Source organism: Trichechus manatus, unplaced genomic scaffold (assembly GCF_000243295.1).
Source record: "Trichechus manatus latirostris isolate Lorelei unplaced genomic scaffold, TriManLat1.0 scaffold00027, whole genome shotgun sequence".
Lineage (NCBI taxonomy): Eukaryota > Metazoa > Chordata > Mammalia > Sirenia > Trichechidae > Trichechus > Trichechus manatus.
The window spans coordinates 9,866,510-9,890,929 of record NW_004443963.1 but is presented as its reverse complement, the minus strand read 5'-3'; the positions used below and the strand labels follow the sequence as shown (position 1 = coordinate 9,890,929).

Below are 24,420 nucleotides of genomic sequence, written 5' to 3'. Positions count from 1 at the left end.
GATAAAGATCATGGAAGAAAAAATAGGGACAATGCTAGGAGCCCTAATACATGGCATAAACACAATACGAACCGTAAGTAACAATGCACAAGCACCAGAAGAGAGACTAGATAAATGGGAGCTCCTAAAAATCAAACACTTATGCTCATCAAAAGATTTCACCACAAGAGTCAAAAGACAACCTACAGACTGGGAAAAAAAAAATTGGCTACGACAAATCTGATCAGCATCTAATCTCTAAAATCTACAAGATACTGCAAAACCTCAACAACAAAAAGACAAATAACCTAATTAAAAAATGGGCAAAAGATATGAACAGGCACATCGCCAAAGAAGATATTCAGGTGGCTAACAGACACATAAAGAAATGCTCACGATCATTAGCCATTAGAGAAATGCAGATCGAAACTACAATGAGATATCATCTCACCCCAACGAGGCTAGCATTAATCCAAAAAACACAAAATAATAAATGCTAGAGAGGTTGTGGAGAGACTGGAACACATATACACTGTTGGTGGGAATGTAAAATGGTACAACCACTTTGGAAATCAATTTGACGCTTCCTTAAAAAGCTAGAAGTAGAAGTACCATATGATCAGGCTATCCCACTCCTTGGAATATATCCTAGAGAAATAAGAGCCGTCACACGAATATGTACGCCTATGCTCATTGCAGCACTGTTCACAATAGCAAAAAGATGGAAACAACCTAGGTGCCCCTCAACAGACAAATCGATAAACAAATTTATGGTATACTCACACAATGGAATACCACACAACGATAACGAACAATGATGAAGCTGTGAAATATCTTACAACACGGAGGAAACTGGAAGTCATTATGCTGAGTGAATTTAGTCAGTCACAGAAGGACAAATACTGTATAAGACCACTATTATAAAAACTCAAGAAAAGGTTTAAACACAGAAGAAAACATTCTTTGATGGTTACAAAGGTGGGGAGGGAGGGAGGGTGAGGGTTATTTACTAACTTGATAGTAGATAAGAATTACGTGAAGGGAAGGCCAGCACACACTACAGGGGAAGTCAGCACAACTGGACTAAACCAAAGCTAAGAAGTTTCCTGAATACAATCAAATACTTTTAGGGACAGAGTAGCAGGGGTAGGAGTCTGGGGACCATGGTTTCAGGGGACATCTAGGTCAATTGGCATAACAAAGCTTATTAAGAAAATGTTCTGCTTCCTACTTTGGTGAGTGGTGTGTGGGGTCTTAAAAGTTTGCAAGTGGCCACCTAAGATGCATCAATCGGTCCCAACCACCTGGAGTAAAGGAGAATGAAGAACACCAAAGACACAAGGAAAGTATTAGCCCAAGAGACAGAAAGGGCCACATAAACCAGAGACTTCATCAGCCTGAGACCAGAAGAACCAGATGGTGCTTGGCTACCACCAATGACCGCCCTGACAGGGAACACAACAGAGAGCCCCTGATGGAGCAGGAGAAAGGTGGGGTGCAGAACTCAAATTCCAGTAAGAAGACCAGACTTAATGGTCTGACTGAGACTGGAGGAACCCCAGAAAGTATGGCCCCTGGATTCTCTAGCAGCCCAGAACTACAACAGTTTATGAGGCCAACTCTTCAGACAGGGATTGAACTGGACTGTGGGAGATAAAAAGTGATACTCTTGAGGAGTGTGCCTCTTAGCTCAAGTAGATACAAGAGACTAAATGGGCAGCTTCTGTCTGGAAGTGAGATGGGAAGGCAGAGAGGGTTAGGAGCAGGTTGAATGGACATGGGGAATCAGGAGTGGAAAGGAGGAGTGTGCTGTCACAGTATGGGGAGAGCAATTAGAGTCACATAACAATGTATGTATAAATTTTTGTATGGGGGAAAAAAAAAACCATTGGCAGCAACGAAAACAACAGTGTGGGCTTGTAGCGCCATGCAAACAAAACCACATAATTAGAAGTGTTACTGTAATTGGGTAATATTGACAGCTCTGACCTGGCAACATTAGCAAGTTCAAAAAGTAAATTAGCATAGAGATTTCGCCTTGTAATTGATACATGTAAGCTGGGTTTATGAAAAATGTTTTTGTTGTTTTAACTAACTACAGGGATAGTTTTATACAAAACAATAAATTTCTGCTGAAACACTGCACAAAAATTTTATAAACAGTCATTTTCGTGTCACCCTCTCTGACAGTGTCACCCAGTGTGGTCCGCACCCCCGAAGCTCCCCAATGATGCCACTGCCCCAGAGTTCTTTTGTCCAAGGTAACAGTTACGTGGTGGAAGCAGGATTCAAACCACGGTCTGCTTTCCTTCAGCCCTCGTTTCCCTGCTTCCTGGAACTCTCAGGAACACACTGGTGGAATCATATCTTCGCATGATAAGGCCAGGAGCCAGCTTAATTGCAAAGTTGATTTATAAAGAATTTCATAGGGCCCCACCCAAGAAATATGTCACTACCTTTGAAACAAGCCCCAATCCTTTACATATGAACTGCTCTTGTTTGTGGTGTCTACTGATGTCACATTAGGCCTGAGGCCAAGTCCAAGAACACTCATAACTAGAGAATGATAATAATAGAAGGAGTATACCACACCGTGGTACTGTGTTTTAAAGACAGTATGTACCCACACCATCTATAAACATCACTTTGTCTAGAGGGACAGAGTCGCAGAATCACACCCATTTGGAAGGAATAAATTGCCTGCTCTTATGTGCACTGAAGGAACCCTGGATGGTGCAGACAGTTAAGCACTGGGTTACTATTGCCCAGGTTGGCAGTTCGAACCCACTCAGAGGTGCCTCAGAAGAAAAGTCTGGCAATCTACTTCCAAAAGGTCCCAGCAATGAAAACCATACAGAGTGCAGTTCCACTTTGCAATACATGGAGTTGCCATGAGTTGAAATCGACTTGATGGCAACTGGTTTGCTTTTTTGGTTTTTATGTGCACTAACCCCACAACCTCTCCATGAAGAATATGTATTGTTGTTGCTGTGTGCCATTAAGTGGATTCTGACTCATAAGAATCCTATGTGACAGAATAGAACTGTCCCATAGGGTTTCCTAGGCCGTAATCTTGTGGGAGCAGATTGTCCGCTCTTTTCTCCTGCAGACAGCTGTGGGGTTCAAACCACCAACCTTAACTACTATGCCACCAGGGATCCTTATGAAGAATATAGAATATCCTTATATTTTTGAACTGAAGAACATCAAGAAGAAATAAGTGCTCCTTGTTCTTTTTCTCTGTTTTTCTGGCAATGTCTGTTGACCCACCCTGGCATCCTGTGTGACAAAGGCCAGAGAGGTCTTCCCCTTAGAAGCCCCTCAGAAAAAGGAGGGGCTTACATTGCCTGGTGGTGTGGAGAATACTGTCTATCATTTACCACAATTTCATTACTAGATCCTTATTTTTTCCAAAAATACACTAATCCAGCATTAGACAGTCATATACCATTTGCAACATGCATCCACATTTCTTACCCCATTGAGGCTACCAGCAGTCCATCGAGGTGGGCATTGCTATCTTGATACCCATTTCACAGACGGGAAAAGTGGAGATCAAGGAGGCTAAGTGATTAGCACAAGTGCCGTGAGCACCATGTGTTCTCTCTGCTGGTTCTGGCGCCCAGGCCAGAAGAGGAAAGCTTTGGGAGAGTTCCACCGGCCTGTGGAAGCATAGCCCGTGAGTCCATGGAGGCATTCCTTGGCCAAGTGTGTGGGCACTGCCTTTTCTTACTATCAGCAGGCAAGAAAAGGGATGTCCTGAAAGCACAGGGGAGGCCATCTGCCTTACTGAGGCCAGTGGCACGGGCAGCCTCCCAGGAAGCTTCCTGGGAGTCAAACCAGCCACACCTCTGGCCTGTTGGAGACGACTCCACTTGGGGGCAGCATCTCTGCCTACAGGCGCCAGTGGCAGGGCTGTTTGTGAGGGAGGCCAAAGAAGGATGAAAACAGTGGGCTTACTTTTTAGAATGGGAGGAGGGGTCTATCTGTGCATGTCTGTCTCTGTGTGTCTTTCTGTTTCTCTGTATGCGTGTCTGCATGTCTAAGTTTGTGTCCATGTGTGTGTCCGTGTGTCTCTGTGTCTATGTGTGTATCCATGTGTCTAAGTTTGTGTCCGTGTATATTTGTCTGTCTAGATGTGTGTGTGTGTCCATTGGTGTCTGTGTGTGTCCATGTGTGTATGTTTGTGTGTCTATGTGTATATCTATGGGTGTATGTGTCTGTGTGTCTATGTGTGTGTTTGTATCTCTGTGTGTATATGTGTATGTGTGTTTGTGTGTCTCTGTATGTGTCTGTCTCTGTGTCCATGTATTTGGGGGCAGTGTGAGTAACCAACCCTCTTAAACACAATTATCAGCAGCCTGTATTCAGCCTCCGGACAAATGGGACACTCTAGGCCAACCCTGGGACTCCTGGCCTTCAGTGCCAAAAAACCTCCACACCAACACTCCATCCTCCAGGGTCAGGCCAAAGATGCAAGAGAGGCAGTGTGGCGGACAGGGAAGGCTGTTCAACCTTTTTACATCACGGCTCTTGGAGAAAATGGTAGTACTTATCCGATTCAGCAGGGGGAATGGAGGAGGCTGCTAGCAGCAGCAGAGACTGGCCGGGGGGCTCCCTGCCACCCCAGAGGATACAGGATCACCTGTGGGATGCTCTGGGTGATGGGCCAGCTGAGTGTAACTTTTGAAGTCAGACAAACCTGAGTTCCTCCACAACCTTGTACTCAAAATGTGACCTGGGGAAAGACCAGCCTCATCGGCATCACCTTAGAAATGTGGAGTGCAGACCTGCCCAGGGACAGATTACCCAATAAGCAAGGTAAGCACATGCTTAGGCATCAACAAAACAGGGTCTCCAGTTGTCCAAACCAAAGACCCATACATACCAAGCAGACAAGACAATAGCTAATATTATAGTTGCATTAAAAAAGAAGTTACATCATGTATAGCTAAGACACACACACATGTATATACGTATATATATATAATATATATACATGTATATATATGTCACATACCCCGTTCAAATGGATGAGTAAGCAGACGAGGGGAACCACACATCATCAGTGCTTAGGGCCCTCACATGCCTTAATCTGCCCCTGGACCTGCCTCAGGGCTCCTGAATCAGAATCTGCATTTTAACAAGATGCCCAGGGGATTCCCATGCTGCCCTGCACGGCCAAGGGTTTTGACCAGAGGACACAAACTCAGATGTGCACAGGGACCAGGCGGGTACCAGAATGAGTCAAGAGCCCAGATGGGGACTGTGATGACCCAGAAAGGCAGTGTCTAGTGTACAAGGGCAGCCAAAACTCAGCATGAGAGACCATGCTGCCCAGGGGGCTTGACCTTGATTCTTTTATAAGAAACCAATTCTCAGGGTCTCCGATATGACTGTTCCTGGTTTTAATACATTGGCAACTAAATTAAAAATCTTTTGAAACACTGCATAAGCCACAAAAAAAAATTTGCTGCCCACTGAACACCTCAGAGCACCATTTTGATACCTCCAACTTCAAGCTGAAGATTGCCATTTTAGTCTTGCCCTCCCATTACAGGGGGCCATGAAGTCTAGTGGTTAAGGCCACAGGTTGTGCAATGGACCCAGGAATTTAAATCCCAGCTCAGCCACTTCGTTGAGCAAGCACTGAACTTGGAGTCTTTGTTTCTTCCTCTATAAAATGGCCCTAATAATTTCCCCTTGTGCGTGTGGCGTTGCCCTGCAGTCTGATTGAGATAAAACACAAACTCAAACCCACTGCCGACAAGTCAATTCCGACTCACTCAACGCTAAAGGACAGAGTAGAACTGCCCCATAGGATTTCCAAGGCTGTGATCTTTACCAAAGCAAACTGCCACATCTTTCTCCCACAGAGCACCTGGTAGTTTTGAACTGCCAACCTTTCGGTTAGCAGCCAAGTGCTTAACCACTGTGCCACCAGAGATGTTGATTTGCTTCCTCTAGGACTTCAGTGTGGCCTAAACTTCCATGGGCATACAAATTGCCTAGGGACCTTGTTAAAATGCAGGTTCTGATTCACCAGGTCTGGGGTAGGGCCTGAGGTTCTGCATTTCTAACAAGCACCAAGCTCCTGGCAATGCCATTGCTGCTAGTCCATGATCTAGTTTAGGGGTCAGGAAACTTTCGATAAAAAAACAAATGAAAACCAAACCCGTTGCCATGGAGTCAATTCTGACTCACGGCCACCTCATGTGTTACAGAGTAGAACTGCCTCATTGGGTTTTCTCGGCTATAATCTTTTTGGAAGCAGATCACCAGGCCTTTCTTCCAAGGTGCCACTGGGTGAGTTCAATCCACCAACCTTTAGGTTAGTAGTCCAGGGCAAACCATTTCCACCAGCCAGGGACTCTTCTATAAACAGCCAGATGGTAAATATTTTAAGGTTTACAGGCCACGTAGTCTCTGTCACAACTACTCAATTCTGCCCTTGTAGTGCAAATGCCGCCAGAGGCGATCCATAAATGAATGAGCATGGTTGTGTTCCAATAAAACTTTATTTGTTGTTATTAGATGCCATTGAGTCGGTTCCAACTCATAGCAACCCTCTGCACAACAGAACAAAACGCTGTCAGTCCTGTGCCATCCTAACAATTGTTGCAATACTTGAGCCCATTGTCGCAACTACTGTGTCAATCCATCTCATTGAGGGTCTTCCTCTTTTTTGTTGACCCTCTGCTTTACCAAGCAGGATGTCTTTCTCCAGGGACTGGTCCCTTCTGATAACATGTCCAAAGACCCCGAAATTTGAACTTCATATAATTTTCACGTGTCACAAAATATTGTTGTTGTTGTTTTTTAATTTTCCTTTCAATCATTTAAAAATGTAGAAACTGTTCTTCACTCACGGACCAAGCCAACACAGGAGGTGGGCTGGATTTGGCCCGCTGGTGGTAGTCTTGCTTTAAGTCTTCTCAACTCTGAGATGGACATCTCAATTTGGAGCCTGGTCTGCCTCCCCCAAAGGCTGACTTCACCTCCTCTCCCAGCCTAGGCTAGTGCTCTGACGACAGAAAGCACCCGTCCTTGGCCCTGCGCAATCAGCAGGAACCTGGGAAGCTGAAGTGGGGCCCTCCACAGCTGACACTTCTCTGGAGCCTCCCTTCCCTCCATTCAATCTCATGGTCACACTGTAACTCTATAAACACGCGGTCAAAAGAACCAGTGACCCGCGAGCTCAATAACAACAGAAGGAGTTTTGATTTATTGAGGGGAAGAGCAAAGGAAAGGAACCAGCAAACTGATAAGCAGGATAATTAGACAGTTCCCTAAACAGTCCATCAAACCTCAGTTGTTCCCATCACGGCCCCTCCACCCCTTCCGGCCCCTGGCAGCATGCAGCCCTGGCCGTGGGGCAAGGACCTCCTTCAGCCTCTAGATCTCGGCTGTCAGAGGGTCGGGAGGCAGGGGCTTTTGACAATTTGAAACCAAGGGCCCTGGTATTCATTCAACAAACATTTGTAGATTTGATACATAGCTGTTTCCAGTTAGGGACTTAATAACTATCCATTGAAAATATTGGTAAATAGTTTGTGAACATTTGTGCGCAAGCAGAGGGCTAGATACCTTCAAACCCACAGGCCAAATCCAGACTAGCACCTGGTTTTGTAAATAAAGTTGTATTGTAACTCAATCATGCCTGTTCATTTACATATTTATCATCTATGGCTGCTTTCACATTATATTATCAGAATTGTATAGTCATTGGCTTGCAAAGCCTTAAATATTTACTATCTGGCCCTTTACAGAAAAAGTTTGCCAACCCCTGGTCTAGTGCAATGCTTTTAGAAAAACCACAGTAAGTAATACATTTTGCTTTGTCACCTGATACCAAAATACTGTCTATCTATCTATACACAGATATAGAAATACATAAAACCAAAACTCATTGCTGTCAAGTTGATTCCAACTCTTGGTGAGCCCATAGGGCAGAGCAGAACTGCCCGGCAGGGTTTCCAAGGCTGTAAATCTTTATAAAAGGAGACTACCACATCTTTCTCCCGTGAAGCATCTGGTGGGTTCAAACTGCTGACCTTTCAGTTAGCAGTGAAGCACGTAACCACTTTGCCACCGGGGCTCCTCTCATATCTACACACACACACAAACATATATACACACACGCACACATACATATACTTATGTATATATATGTATTTTGGAGAATGTCTGTGTGTGTGTATATACATAAAGAGAGATAAGTTTCACACAATAATACTTTACTATGTTCAAGGCATACTGATATTTGCTCTTCTATTTTATTTTTTTAAATGCTGGTTGTAACCCATTTGATGACCCATTTCAAACCCACAATTTGAAAAATACTGGCTTACTGGAAAGAAAAGTTGTTCACTCATTCATTTATTCAAGAAATATTTATTGAGTTCTTTCTATGTGCCTGGCACTAGACTAGGCACTAAAGATGCATCAATGAATACAGCAAAGTTCCTGCCTTCGTGGAGCTTACATTCCCTGCAGGCAGAGAGATGACGAAAGAATAAACAAATCTGTGAATGATCAGGTGATTTGAAGAGCTCTGAAGAAGAAACAGAACAGGAGTGGAAAGTAATGGGGTATGATCAGGGGCATCTTTCTGTAAGGTGATATGAAAGGAGAAAGAGATCCATGTGGATGTAGGGAGGAAGAACACAGCAAGGGAATAGCATATACAAACGCCCTGAGGCAGGAACCTCCTCCATGTGATCAGGGAGGAAGCCAACAGCCTGGAACATGTGCTTGGGATGAAAATGGTAGGAAATAAGCTCAGACAGTTGGGGAGAGGTGGTGAAGGAAGATCAGGTAAACAATTTACTATAATCAGAGCAGAATGAAGTAAATCCTATAGTAGAAATGCAAGCCAAATGCTGAGAAGGAAGTCCGGATAAAGTGAACTATGATGGAGGGGTATTCTCCATTGATGTCTTCATTTGTCCAAAAACACATCTTGTAAGGATATGTAGGCATTGTGTCGAGGCCACAAAGATTCAAACACAATTAAACCAGGGCTATCCCTCTAGGAAGGAGCGCTGGTGGCACAGTGGTTAAGTGCTCACCTGCTAACCCAAACCCGCCAGCCACTCCACGGAAGAAAGATGTGGCAGTTTGCTTCTGTAAAGATTACGGCTTTGGAAACCCTGTGGGGCAGTTCTACTCTGTCCCATAGGGTCACTATGAGTCAGAATCAACCTGCAGACAATGGTCTTGGTTTTTTTGGTCTCCCTCTAGGAGGAGCCCTGGTAGTGTAGTGGTTAAAGTGCTCAACTGCTAACTGAAAAGTCTGCAGTTTGAACCCACCAGCTGCTCTTCAGGAGAAAGATGTGGCAGTCTGCTTACATAAAGATTGTTCTTAGGTGCTGTTGAGTCGGTTCTAATTCATAACCACCCCGTGTACAAGAGAACCAAACACTGCCTGGTCCTGTGCAATCCTCACAATCATTGCTATGTTTGAGCTCATTGTTGCAGCCACTGTGGCAATCCATCTTGTTGAGGGTCTTCCTCTTTTTCTACTTTACCAAGCATGATGTCCTTCTCTAGGTACTGATCCCTTCTGATAACATGTCTAAAATACATGAGATAAAGTCTTGCCATGTTTGCTTCTAAGGAGCATTCTGGCTGTACTTCTTCCAAGACAGACTGTCCATTCTTCTGGCAGCCTGGGGTATATTCCATATTCTTCAAAAACATTATAATTCAAAGGTGCCAATTCTTCTTCTGTCTTCTATTTGTTGTCCAGTCTTCATATGCATATGAGGCAATTGAAAATACCATGGCTTAGGTTAGGCACACCTTAGTCCTCAAAGTGACGTCTTTACTTTTTAACACTTTAACGAGGTCTTTTGCAGCAGGTTTGCCCAATGCAATGTCATTTGATTTCTTGGCTGCTGCTTCCATGGGCATTGATTGTGGATCCAAGTAACATGAAATCTTTGACAACTTCAATCTTTTCTCCCTTGCTTATTTGTCCAGTTGTGAGGATTTTGGGGATTTTTTTTTGTTGGGGTGTAATGCATACTGAAGGCTGTAGTCTTTGATATTCATCAGTAAGTGCTTCAAATCCTCTTTCAGCAAGCAATGTTGTGTCATCTACATATCACAGGTTGTTAATGAGTTTCCCTCCAATCCTGATGCCACGTTCTTCTCCATATAGTTGCAGCTTTTCGGATTATTTGCTCAGCAGACAGATTGAATAAGCATGGTGAAAGTATACAACCCTGATGCAAACCTTTCCTGATTTTAAATCACACAGTATCCCCTTGTTCTGTTCAAACAACTGCCTCTTGATCTACGTTAAGGTTCTTCATGAGCACGATTAAATGTTCTGGAATTCCCATTCTTCCCAATGTTATCCATAATTTGTTATGATCCTCACAGTCAAATGCCTTTACACAGTTCATAAAACACAGGTAAACATCTTTCTGGTATTCTCTGCTTTCAGCCAATATCCATCTGACATCAGCAATGATATCCCTTATTCCACATCCTCTTCTGTGTCCAGCGTAAATCTCTGGCAGTTCCCTGTCGATGTACTGCTACAACCATTTTTTAATGATCTTCAGCAAAATTTTACTTCCCTGTGATATTAATGATATTATTCCATAATTTCCACATTCTGTTGGATCACCTTTCTTTGAACTGGGCACAAATATGGATCTCTTCCAGTCAGCTGGCCAGGTAACTGTCTTCCAAATTTTTTGGCATAGATGAGTGAGTGTTCCCAGCATTGCATCTGTTTGTTGAAACATCTCAGTTGGTATTCTGTCAATTCCTGGGGACTTGATTTTACCAATGCCTTCAGTGCAACTTGGACCTCTTCTTTCAGCACCATTGGTTCTTGATCATATGCTACCTCCTGAAATCATTGAACTTTAAACAATTCTTTTTGGTACAGCAACTCTGTGTATTCCTTCCATCCTCTTGTGATGCTTCCTGTGTCATTCAATATTTTTCCCATAGAATCCTTCAAAACTGCAACTCAAGGCTTGAATTGTTTCTTCAGTTCTTTTAGCTTGAGAAATGCAGAATGTGTTCTTCCCTTTTAGTTTTCTTACTCCAGGTCTTTGCACATTTCATTATAGTACTTTACTTTGTCTTCTTGAGGTGCCCTGTAAAATCTTCTATTCAGCTCTTTAACTTCATCATTTCTTCTATTTGCTTTAGCTACTTGATGTTCAAGAGCAAGTTTCAGAGAGAAAGACAGGTTATCTCTCTAGGACCTCCTTTTCTAATGAGGAGAGTGGCTATGTGTTTTAATTTCCTAATGCTGCCATAACAAAAAATACCACAAGTGAGTGGTTTTAAAGAATAGAAATTTTATTTTCTCACAGTTCTAGAGACTAAAAGTTCAAATCAGGGCACTGGCTCTAGGGGAAGGTCCTTCTTTGCCTCTTTCAGCTTCTTATAGCTGTTGGCAATCCTTGGCATTCCCAAGGCTTATAGATGCGTCTTCATCTATCATCACATGGTGTCTGTCTTCCCTCTGTGTGTGTCTGTGTCTATTCTGTTCTTTTTATAAGACATCACTCAAAAGAGATTAGGTTTAGGACCCACTTTACTCTGGTATGGTCTCAGTAACATAACAAAAGAAAACTCCTTTTCCAAACAGGGTCATATTTATAGGTCAGAGTTCAATATAACTGTTTGGGAGACACAATTCAATCTATAACACCATGTTGTTGTTATTGTTGTTTTTGTGTGCCATCAAGTCGGAATAGACTCATAGCGACCCTATAGGACAGCGTAGAACTGCCCCATAGGGTTTCCTAGGCTATAATCTTTATGAAAGCAGATCACCAGGTCTTCTCTCCCATGGAGGCATTGGTGGTTTCAAACCACTGACCTTACAGTTAGCAGCCAAGCGCTTAACCATTGAGCCACCAGGGCTCCTAGAAACACCATATAAGCGAATAATTAAAATGTTAAAGAAGGAAATGTTAGGGTGAGTGGGAGCATTTTCCAGGGGTACCAGGATGACTTCCGTAAGATGGGGAACTTCCACAGACCCTCAATAGAGGAGACATATGGCAGATGATAAAAGCAGAGAAAGGCATTCCGGGCAGTGGGACCTGCAAAGGTTCAAAGGCCCAAGAGAGCACTACAGCAGGGGCAGATTAACCAGTAAGTAAGGTACACACGGCCTTACAGTAAGTAAGGTATGCACAGGCCTACTTGTGTTTACATATTAATCTGTAGTGAACAATTTTTTTCACGTGTTTCACAACATCTTGATGTGGTGAAAAACAGGTGAAATTGTACACTACAGATTAGTAACTAAGCACAAGTAAGCCTGTGCATACCTTGCTTATTGGGTGATCCATCCCAGCTGTGTGGTGCAGTGGGAAGAGTGAGTCTCAACCTTGGCAGCCCATTGTAGAAGGACCCGGGAAGCTTTTATTATGCAGCCACCTGAAGCCTACCCCCAAGGGCTCTGCTGTGACTGCTGGGAATAGGGCCCTACACTGGCATTTTTCAAAGCTTCCCCAGGTAATGCTAATGTGAAGCTCTGGCTGGAGCCAGACCGAGGAGAGCAGGTAGGACCTGGAAAGGCGACGGGCCAGGTCACGAGGTACATTTTATGCTGGCTCTAGAACTTGGACTTTATCTTCTAGATAATAGAGGGACCCACTGCGAGTTTTAAGCAAGGAAATGGGTGTGGTTGACTTCATAAGGTAGCAGGCACACTCTGGGGCAGTGTGAAGAACAGAGGAGAGGAGTGAGTTGGGGGTGGGGGGTGGCGATCAGAGGCCAGGTGATCATGAGGAAGAAACCACAGCAGTTGAGAGAAGAGATGATAAGAGTTTAAACCCAGGCATGAACAGAGGCAGTGAGGAATGAGATAAGGACACAGTCAAGAGATATGAAAAAGGTAAAAAAGAAGTGAAAGAACTTAGGGACTCATTAGATGCTGTCAAGAGAAGAAATTTGAGAACGTGATGATTCTGTTCACTGAAATATGAAATCTAGAAGGAGGATAGGCTTGAGGGAAAAAATAATGAGTTCAGTTTTTAACATTTTGAGTTTGAGGTGCTTGTGGAAAATAGTAATAACAACAGCAGCAGCAACGAATCGTTAATTGAGCACTTACTACGTGCCAGGCCCTGTGTTCCATGTTCCCTGTGCATGTCTCATTTAATTGTCACATCATCTCAGTGAGGTAGGTAATCTTACTGTTCCCATTTTACAGAAGGGAAGAGAGGCTTGGAGAAGCTGAGTAAATGGGAAGAATGAGGAAACATACTATTGTGTGCACACACCCCTTTGCACAGAGCTTGGCACATGGTGAGCGCTCAGAAAATGGCAGTATTATTGTTATTTCCTTTTCCCATCATGGGAAGGAAACACCAGTCAGATGTGCAGAGGAGAAGGAGGAGCCCTAGGTATTTATAGACGCCTTAGTGTATATATAGAAGTCCCTTGGTGGCACAAATGGTTTGCTTGGCTACTAACTGAAAGGTTGGTGGTTTGAATCCACCCAGAGACACCTCGGAAGAAAAGCCTGGTGATCTACTTCTGAGAGGTCACCGCCATTGAAAACCCCATGGAACACAGTTCTGCTCTGATACATATGGAGTCACCATGAGTCAGAGTCAACTCCACAGCAATTGGCTGGGATTTTTTTTTAGTATATATAGAGAGAGAGACCCACACTCAAGCTCTTGCTGGTTTTTATTTTTGGCTCTCTAATTAGGCATCTAAAATGCCTCTTGATTTCACCCCTTCTCCAGCCCTATCTCACGCTCACCCCATAATTATTTCTTTTCATTTTTTTCTTAATTTCTTCTCACAAAGTTAATCTCAGTCGACTTGCATTTGTTCTGTTCTGAGGGGGAAATTGTGTTGTTGCTCATGCAGCCAGAGAGGCTTTTTTCTTGTGGAAAGAAGGAGAACTTTATCTATTTTTTTGTAATACAGCTCCTCTCGCCAGATCCGATGCCAAATAAACAAAGCTGCTATTCATTTCAGAATCGCCCATCTCGATTGTTCCCAGGGTCATTTTATCAGCAGATCCTCTTGGGCTGTCTCTCCCAGAGCCTGGAACAGCAAAGAAGAGTGTTCCATAAGTGAGTGCTGTGAAAATAGCACCCCATTTAATGAGGCCACAAAGAGCAGGGCCGTTGCTCTTTTGGTGAGTGCAGGAGCAAACATTATGTTTAAAGTCGTGGTAGGAAAATGCTGACTTCTCAAATGTGGCCACAGCAAAAAGCACCAGCCAGCCCATCACTGGTTTATGACTCAGGAGCAAGCAGCTGAGGCAGATGCAGGGAAAATTTAGAACCAGGCTGCTACTCTCCCAAAGATCCCTGTTCTCATGCCTGGGACCCTCACCCAGCCACCCCCCAGATGATATGTCTGCCATGGTCCTGCCCTTCTAGCTATAACTGTTGTCAGCTGTCATCAAGTCCAGCCCTTGACTCATGGTGACCCCATGCACAACAGAACTAAACGCTGCTGGGTCCTGTGCCGTCCCCATGATTAGTTGTCATTCAGACTATTGTGATCCATAGGGTTTTTATTGGCTGATTTTCAGAAGTAGATCCCCAGACCCTTCTTCCTAGTCCATCTTAGTCTGGAAGCTCTGCTGAAACCTGTTCAGCATCATAGCAACATGCAAGTCTCCACTGACAGATGGATGGTGGCTGCACTGAGGTGCATTTGACGAGAATCGAACCCGGGTCCCCTACATGGAAGGCGAAAATTCTGCCATTGAACACCACTATCCCACGCTCTTCTAGCTACTACCCCTCAAAATCACAACCTACTCTTCCTGTGCACCATTCACAGACTAAATACCACAGTAAAGTACCAGGGTAAAGAGGACTTCCAAAGGAATGGAGCCCACCCTTCCATACAATGTTTCCTCAACAGTGACCTGGCCTTGCTCTCTGGTCTCGGAGCTCTCTGTTCAATGCACAATGCAAATGCTCGAGGTATAAAAACAGATCCAAAGTGCAGCTGCTCTGGGTGAAGAGAGATCTAGAGTCCCACCCAGCTGGTCTCCCTGGACAGGTCCATCCGTCAAAAAAAGGGGCCCCTAAGGATGCTCCAAAGTACGTCAAGACTACGGAGTCTAGTTTGAAAATGACTCCCTTAGGTCAAAAAGGAGTCCCTGGGTGGTGCAAAAGGTTAAAGTGCTCAGCTGCTAAGCAAAAGGTTGGAGGTTCGAGTCCACCCAAAGGTACCTTGGAAGAAAGGCCTGGAAATCAGCCATTGAAAACTCTGTGGAGCACAGTTCTACTCTGACAGACGTGGGGTCACCATGAGTTGGAGTTGACTCAACGGCAACTGGTTTGGGTTGTTTTTTTAGGTCAAAAAAGTGCCTGGGTACCATAGTCAGCATCCATTTATTTACTTATTTATTCAGTGAATAGTTACTAAATACCTACTATGTACAAGGAGTAAGGAAGACAGTAGTGAATTTAACAGACAAGTCCCTGCTGTCATGGAACTCATATTTTTGTGGAGGATATAGGCAATTACAGGATAATTGTGGACAGTGTTAAGTATAAGAAAGAGCATAAGACAGGATAATGTAATGGAATATGACTGGGTGTGAAAAAGCTACTTAGATTGGATGGTCAGGAGAGGCCGTCTCTGAAGAAGTGACCACAGAGCAGAGATCATGAAAAGGCACAGGCTTTGTGACTCTGCAGAGGGCGCTTTGCTGCAGAGAATCACAAAGGTGAAGACCCTGAGACAGGCTTGAGCTTGGCCCATTCTAGGAACTGAAAGAGTGCAGGGCGGGTGGTAGATGATGTCAGAGGTAGGCAGGGCCAAAGCATGTTGGTCTTTGTAGGTGTATGTTTATAGAACACTGGAAAGGGCATGGATTTAGTTCAGATATTTTTGGCACACGCCATGATGCTGATTTCATTCCCCGCTGAAATAATGAAATTCGGACACAATCTTCCCTCATAAAGGAAAAAACACTGGATGGGGAGCAAAGAGCTTGAAATTTTAGAAATTCCCTTCCCTCCCCTCCAGGTTTTTCTCCTCCCTTTTTCCTTCCAGCTGCTCCACCAAAAGCAGAGTGACCTCCTCCCTCTGGGGGGCCTCTGTTTCCTCCCTGGTAACATGAGTGCACTGGGTGAAATCAGAACTCTCTTTTCAAATGAAATCCCACACGGAACATGGAATTGCAACAGAAATTAAAGGAGTATTGTATTACTTCTAATTTTATGCTACAACTTTTAATTCACAACATTTATTGTAAAGTCCATCTCCATCAAGAGAGCAAGGAGGCTCTTTTGATAAAGCTAGTCTTATACCAGCCTCAGCACCCCAACTGACTTTTATATTCTGTGTCCTCGCCTAGCGTGGTTTTGAGGAAATCACTCGTGTTTTACCAGCTTACCCTGCAAGCTCAGGGTGTTGTTATCCTTAACTGCTGTCAAGTCTGCCCCTGACTCATGACAAGTCCATGCACCATGGAACAAAACTCGGCCAGCCCCATGATAGGATGGGAATCAGACCATTTTGATCCATAGATTTTTTTTTTGCTTTGTTTTGTTTTGCTTTTAATAATTTATTTCATTTTTGTTGTTGTTGGAAATATACACAGCAGAACGTACACCAATTCAACAATTTCTGCATGTCCAAATCAGTGACATTGATTACATTCCTGAAGTTGTGCAACCATTCTCACCCTCCTTTTCGAACTGTTCTTCCCTCATTAACATAAACTCACTGCCCCCTAAGTTTCCTATTTAACCTTTCCAGGTGATGTTCTTAATTTGCTCGCATACAGATAGTTCTTTAAAAGAGCGCAAGGCTCAAGGCAGACATTCTTTACTAAATAAGATACGCTCACTATTGTTTGGTTTAAAGAAGACTTCAAGGGATATTTTCAGTTTAAGCATAGGATTTTCATTGACTGATTTTCAGAAATAGATCCCCAGGCCTTTCTTCCTAGTCCATCTTAGTCTGGAAACTCTGCTGAAATCTGTTCAGCATCATAGCAACATACAAACCTCCACTGACAGACAGGTGGTAGCTGAGCTTAAGGTGCACTGGCCAGGAATTGAACCCAGGTCTCCCACATGAGAGGTGAGAACTCTACCACTGAACCACCAATGCCCCACCCATAAACCAAGATGGAAGAAGAAACTTTACACTGAGGACAACATAAAAAAGAGTTACCCAGGCAGCCCAAGTTCATGGATATCAAACATTTGAATTTGCCTTTTGGATGCTTTAAAATCAAGCTTTTACATATTTCATTTTAACAAAGTGACAACCAGACATTTGTGCAACACTTCAAGTTCTTCTATGAAACATTGAGACCCAGTCAGCATAAGCTGTCTGCCAGCCAATGCTCAGCTGGTAAACCAACTATCTAGTGGGAAGGGGGAAAAAAAAAAAAGCCCTAATTTGTAGTGTTTGCCAATTTCTATGGTGTAAATTGAGCCCTGGTGGCACACTGATTAAGAGCTTGGCTGCTAACCAAAAGGTCAGCAGTTCAAATTCACCAGCCGCTCCTTGGAAACCCTATGGGGCAGTTCTACTCTGTGCTATAGGGTCGCTATGAGTTGGAATTGACTCTACGGCAACAGGTGTTGTTTTGTTTTGGTATGGTGTCAATACTTCCATCGTGGACAATTTCAGACTAGCAATGGTTTAACAACTGGCTCTCAAAATATTTAACAACTGCCTCTTATAAGCCAGTGTACTGGTTTTCTAGGGTTGCCATAACAAATTACCACAACTATGTGGCTTAAGAAGGAGCCCTTTTGGCGCAGTGGTTAAGTGCTCTACTGCTAACCAAAAAGTCGGTCTGCTTCCGTTAAGATTACAGCTTTGGAAACCCTATGGCAGTTCAACTCTGTCCTACAGGGCCTCTATAAGTTGGAATCAACTCAATGGCAACAGGTTTTGTTTTGGTTTTTTGTTTGTTTATTTGTTTTGGGTCTGTGGCTTAAAACAACAGAAATATATTGTCTCACAGTTCCGGAGGCTAGAAGTCTGGTTGCAGGATGTCAGCAGGGCCATGCTCTCTCCAAAGGCTCTAGGCAAAGGTCCTTTCTTGTATCTCTCACCTTCTGGTGGCCCCAGATGTTCCTTGGTTTGTGGCAGCATAACATGGCAGCATAACATGGCCGTCTTCCCTGTATATATGTCTGTCTGTGTCTCTTCTCTGCTTTTTATAAGGACACCAGTCATATTGGATTAGGGTCCACTTTACTCCACTATGACCTCATGTTAACTAATTATATTTGCAAAGACCTTATTTGCAAATAGGGTCATATTCAGAGGTACCAGGGGTTAGGACATGAACATATCTTTTGGGGGTCTCAACCCATAACAGCCAATATAAGACAACTCCAGAACACCACTATTCCAGCCCTCATACATAGTTGACAATTCTGCATACAGCTCCCTGAATGCCATCACCCAAAAACTAAGTCACCCACAGTGACACCACAAGGCCCTTGGGCCTTCGGTTGGAGCCAAGAAGGAACAGATAGGGGTGAGGGGGAGGGAGTGGAGAGCAGAGGAATAGAAGCATAGAACTGGAGTCAAGGGAGTCCAGGGGCAGTTTGTTGTCCAAAATGGCCAGAGCATGGCCCCAGGGACTGTTATGGTAGCACCTCCTTAAGCCAAGTCCTCCCAAACCCACCTGCACTCTACAGACTTCAGATGACATCCTAGGGTGTCTTCCCCTTGGGGTTTGTCTTAGTTGTCTAGTGCTGCTATAACAGAAATACCACATGTGTATGGCTTTCACAAGCAGAAATACATTCTCTCACTGTTTAGGAGGCTAGAAGTCAAATTCAGTGTGCCAGCTCCAGGAGAAGTCTTTTTCTCTCTGTCGGTTCTGGGACAAGGTCTTCATCATCAATCTTCCCCTGGTCTAGGAGTTTCTCAGCTCAGGGACCCCAAGTCCAAAGGATGCACTCCACTTCCTGGTTTTTCTTGCTTGGTGGCAATGAGGTCCCTCTCCTCTCTGCTGGCTTCTCTCTTTTATATCTGAAAAGAGATTGACTCAAGACACAACTTAATCCTGTAGATTGAGTCCATCTTCATTGACATAACTGCCTCTAATCCTGCCTCATTAACATCATAGAAGTTAGAATTTACAACACAGGATAATCACATCAGATCACAAAATGGTGGACAACCACACAATACTGGGAATCATGACCTAGCCAAGTTGACACACATTTTGGGGGGACACAATTCAATCCATAACAGGGTTCATCCTTCCGGTTGCAGCTGGAGCACCTTCTCTAACTTTTCCAAGCCTGTTGACTCACGCTGTCCTTTGAGCGAACTCTGGATCTAGCACAGCCCTCTCTTATCACACCTTCTCACTGTCCTGCAGTTCTATGTTTGCTCATCAGCCTTCCAGGCTAGACTCTGAGGGCAGAAACTATGACTGCAGCCCTGGCACAGGGCCTGATATATTCATTAATTTACTCAGCCAATCATAATTGAGCCCCTGCTATGCCCCCCAGGCAGTGTTCTGGACACTGAGAATTCAATGATGAACAAAACAAAGTCTCTGCCTCCGTGAGGGTTATGATTCTAGAAGACAATAAATACTACATTATTGTCTCATAGTCAATAATGCTCTTGAAAAGCACAGTCTCATGGTCTCTGCTCTTGGGAAGGTAAGGATGGAAGAGAGCTTTCATTTATTTTATTTTAACTCTAGCATACAATTTGCACATAAGCAGGACCATCCTTCATACTCTTTTGATTTTATTTTTTAATTATGGTTTTTGTGTAGGGATTTGAAGGTCTATTCAAGTACCATTGTCATGGGTCAGGGGTTGTGGGGAGAGGCTGCTGGTTACATATTTATCTACTGAAACCCACTGATATCTTAGGTTGAGTTGTCTCACAAGTTAGGCAGCTCGGGGAGGAAGGAGAATAGTTGGGGAGAGCTTGAAATTTCCTAGAGAGGGGATGAGTAAAGGGCTCAGGGATCCCCTGGCCTTATTCCCTACCCCAGTAGCCAGGGTCCTGTATGAATCCTAGTTCCTGTGATTGATGGGGCAGGGATAGATTCTGCTCTTGCTGATTAGCACCAAGGCCAGACCCACTGCCCACTTGTTATTCTGAACATTGAAGATCAGTAGGAAGAAGACAAAGATAAGGGAAGAAATAGAGGAGAAGAGGAAAGTAGAAAAAGAGAGGGTGAGGCGAAGGAGATGGAGAGAGGGATGCACTGAGGAAGTTTGCTTCTACTCTGACTTGTTGTTGTCGTTAGGTGCCACAGAGTCAGTTCCGACTCATAGTGACCCTGTGTACAACAGAACGAAACACTTCCCGGTCCTGCACCATCCTCGCAATTGTTGCTGTGTTTGAGCCCGTTGTTGCAGCTGCTGTGTCAGTCCTTCTCATTGAGGGTCTTCCTCTTTTTCACTGACCCTCTACTTTACCAAGCATGATGTCCTTCTCTAGAGACTGATCCCTCCTGATAACATGTCCAAAGTATGTGAGATGTAGTCTCGCCATCCTTCCTTCTAAGGAGCATTCTGCTGTACTTCTTCCAGAAGTACTACTCTGACTTAAAAATACCAAATTCTATAAGAACCTAAAAGGCCCTCCCCAGTCTGCCCCCTGCAACACTATAAGCCCTAAAAAATGGCGTAGACTGTCCCCATGATTTGTAACATCCCTATAAACCAGTTGCCATCAAGTCAACCCCATCTCATGGTGACCCCATGTGTGTCAGAGTAGAACTGTGCTCCCTGGGATTTTCAATTGCTGATTTGGGGGAAGTAGATTGCCAGGTTTTTCTTCCAAAGTGCCTCTGGGTGGATTCAAACCTCCAGCTTTGGTTAGCAACTGAGCACATTAACTGTTTGCACCACCCAGGGACTTCAAACATCCCTATAGGTCACTTATTCTGCTATTTATCAACATTTTTAAAAACTCTGTTTCTCTCTCTCTATCTTTCTCTCTCTGTCCCTTTGCTTAAATACACTTATTTTTAAATGACATTTTATATTACTACCATAAATTATGAGTTTTATGGGCCAGATCATTTTTCCTAATACACGCTGAAATAAATAGTTAATTGCTCAAATTACAACGTTCATGTATATACCCTCTAAATCATCCTGCGAACCACCAGTGTCACACACGCCACATTGTGGGCCACTGGTAGAGAGGACTCCATACCCCTGCTGCTCAACAGACTCAGAGCCAGTCCTGGGCCTTGACTTACGATTAAACCTAGGCAAGTCCTTTCCTCCTCCCTGTGTGTCACTTGTCTCATCTGCAAAGCGAGAGGGTTGACGAGATGCCCTCTCAGGTGCCTTCACACCCTGAGCTTCTGAGTTGTTCCTTCTATAAATGTAGAGTCACTGAAGACATCACCCTCAGGACTGAGTTCTCAGCACCCTGCCCTCTCCCCTTCCTCTAAAATCTCCTCTACCATCCAGTTATACCCTTTTTCCTACTACAAGGCAGATCTGCTTGGGAGGAAAGCCTGCACAGCTCCAACCCTAAAACTAAAATTGATTTTTTTCATTACAAAATTATCTAATTTTCCCACATCTCAGCCCAACACTCTCGCCCCTTTAACTTTTGTGATGTGACCCTGTATTTTCTGATAAAGTAGGGTTTTGTTTGCAGGGGAGTCACATTCCATCCCACAAAGAAAAGTTTTTGAAAAACTATTTAAGTGGTTTTTAACATCACAATATTTCACAAGAGCCAAACAGACAGGAAGTGTAATCACCCCTTGCCAGGATCCCCACACTCAGCATCCCTTCCCACAGTCTGTCTTTTGACTCTAGGCAACCTCCCAAGTCTTTCAGGAAAGTCAGCAGGTTTTCAAACCCTCCCAAAAGGGTGGTGTGTGGAGGGAGGGTGGCTAAACACTACGCTTAATTAACTCAGAGTTCCTGGGTGATACAAACGGTTAAGCACTTGTTATGGATTGAATTGTGTCCCCCAAAAGTGTGTACCAACAGGGGAAACTAGCACAACCTGTACAAGGAAAGGTCATGGAAGCCCCATAGACACATCCAAACTCCCTGAGAGACTGAATTGCTGGGTGGAGGGTTCTGGGGACCATGGTCTCGGGGAACATCTAGCTCAATTGGCATGAAAACAGCTTATAAAGACAATGCTCTACATTCTACCTTGGTGAGTAGTGTCTGGGGTCTTAAAAGCCTGTGAACGGCCATCTAAGATACTCCACTGGTCTCATCCCTTCGGGAGCAAGGGAGAGTGAAGAGAACAGGATACAAGGAAAAGATTAGTCCAAAGGACTAATTGTCCACAGCTACCAAGGCCTCCACCGGACTGAGTCCGGTACAGCTAGATGGTGCCTGGCTACCACCACTGACTGCTCTGATCAGGATCACAACAGAGGGTTCTGGACAGAGCTGGAGAAGGATGTAGAGCATAATTCTAACTCACAAAAAGAAAGGCCAGATTTACTGGCCTAAAGGAGACTGGAGAAACCTCAAGAGTATGGCCCCCAGACACCCTTTTAGCTCAGTGGTGAAGTTACCTCGAGGTTCACCGTTCAGCCTGGGAGTGGACAGCCCCGTAAAACCAAATGAGAATAACGAGGTACAGGAGTCCAGTGACAAGGGCCAGAAGACAGAAGGGCAGAAGGCAGAAAGGGATAAGCAAGCTGGTGATAGGGAACCCAAGGTTGAGTAAGGATATTGTTGATGTGTTGTGAGATTGTTAACCATTGTCATAGGGCAACATTTGTAGTAACTGTTAAATGAGAAACTATTTTGTTCTGTAAGCCTTCATCTTAAGTGAGAATAACAGCACAATTGGAAGAGCATAGTCAATGTCACTGAACTGTGCATGTAGAAATTTTTGAAATGGTGTATCTTTGGCTATGAGTATTTTCACCAAAAAAAAAAAAAAAAAGGTTGAGAAGTTAGAGGGTTGATGTTGTGGGGTTGTTAACCAATGTTATAAAACAACATGTGTACTATTGTTCCATGAGAAACTATTTGTTCTGTAAGCCTTCACCTGAAGTACAATAAAATATAAAAAAAAAAAATGTGTACCAACTTGGTTGGGCCATGACTCCCAGTATTGTGTGACTGTCCACCATTTTCTCATCTGATGTGATCTTCCTATGTGTTATAATCCTACCTCTATGAGGTTAATGAGGTGGGATTAGTGGCAGTTATGTTAATGAGGTAAGAATCAGTCTACAAGATTAGGTTGTGTCTTAAGTCAATCTCTTTTGAGATATGAAAGACAGAAGTGAGCAGAGAGACAGGGGACCTCACACCACCAAGAAACAAAAGCCAGGAGAATAGTGCACCCTTTGGACCTGGGGTCCCTGCACTGAGAATCTCCTCCACCAGGGAAGATTGATGACAAGGACCTTCCCCCAGAACTGACAGAGAGAGAAAGCCTTCCCCTGGAGCTTGCACCCTGAATTTGGACTTCTAGCCTCCTAAACTGTGAGAGAATAAATTTCTGTTTGTTAAAGCCATCCACTTGTGGTATTTCTGTTATAGCAGCACTAGATAACCCAGACAGTATGCCACTACTAGCCAAAAGATTGGCAATTCGAACCCACCCAGAGGTGCCTTGGAAGACAGGCCTGGCAATCTGCTTCCAAAAGGTCACAGCCTTGAAATCTTGATGGAGCAGTTCTACCCTGCACATATGGGGTCTCCATGGGTTGGAACTGACTTGACCACAACTAACAACAACACAACAATTGGCCTCAGAAGTTGCACGAGAGCAAGATTAGGTGGCCGTTGCTGCACCTAACACATTCTCAGCATATTTAAGCCCTTATTAAAAACACTTCATAGAGGACTGGGGAGAGAGACCCCCAAGCCCAGAAAATAGAAGCCACTGGGCCAGAAAAATAAAAGTAGCTTTAATTCTGTTTTGGATGATTTAAGACATTAGTGTATGCTGGGCTTTACAAAATCTGTAGGTATCTTATCCATAAAGGTGCTTATCATGAATGACAAGCAGCTATATTTAAGGAACATTTGCTTTGTGCCAAACCAACCAAAGCCAAACCCTTTGCCGTCAAGTCAATTCCAACTCATAGCGACCCTAAAGGACAGAGTAGAACTGCCCAATAGGGTTTCCAAGGAGTGCCTGGTGGATTCGAACTGCTAACCTTTTGGTCAGCAGCTGTTATCTCTTAACCACTATGCCACCAGGGTTTGTGCCAGGTACCGTTCAAATCACTGGACGTGGTTTTTCTCACTCAATCTTCACAATACTTCTATGAGGCATGTACTATTATGAACCCCATTTTAAAGATGAAAAAACAGAGATTTAGAGAGGATATGAAATTTCCCAAGATTACCCAGCTGGTAAGTGGTGCACTCCCAAACCCATGCACAAAGCAATACTTTCCATTTATGTGGCATTTTGTATCTTGTAAAGCTCTTATGTGTGTAACAGTAACAATCCCTTGGGAGATGGAGATACATGATAGACAGCTAGCTCATTTCTCATCCTCCCAGC

The 24,420-nt window shown here is 43.9% G+C and overlaps 1 protein-coding gene and 1 non-coding gene across 2 annotated transcripts in view; one reads left to right on the top strand and one right to left on the bottom strand.

The window, feature by feature from the left end:
- Positions 1–24,420, top strand: part of SYN3 (synapsin III) — a 658,658-nt gene that overhangs the window by 578,269 nt on the left and 55,969 nt on the right. The window lies entirely within an intron of this gene.
- On the bottom strand, positions 16,997–17,067 carry TRNAE-CUC (transfer RNA glutamic acid (anticodon CUC)). The gene has a single exon. It is a non-coding gene; the product is annotated as a tRNA-Glu (tRNA).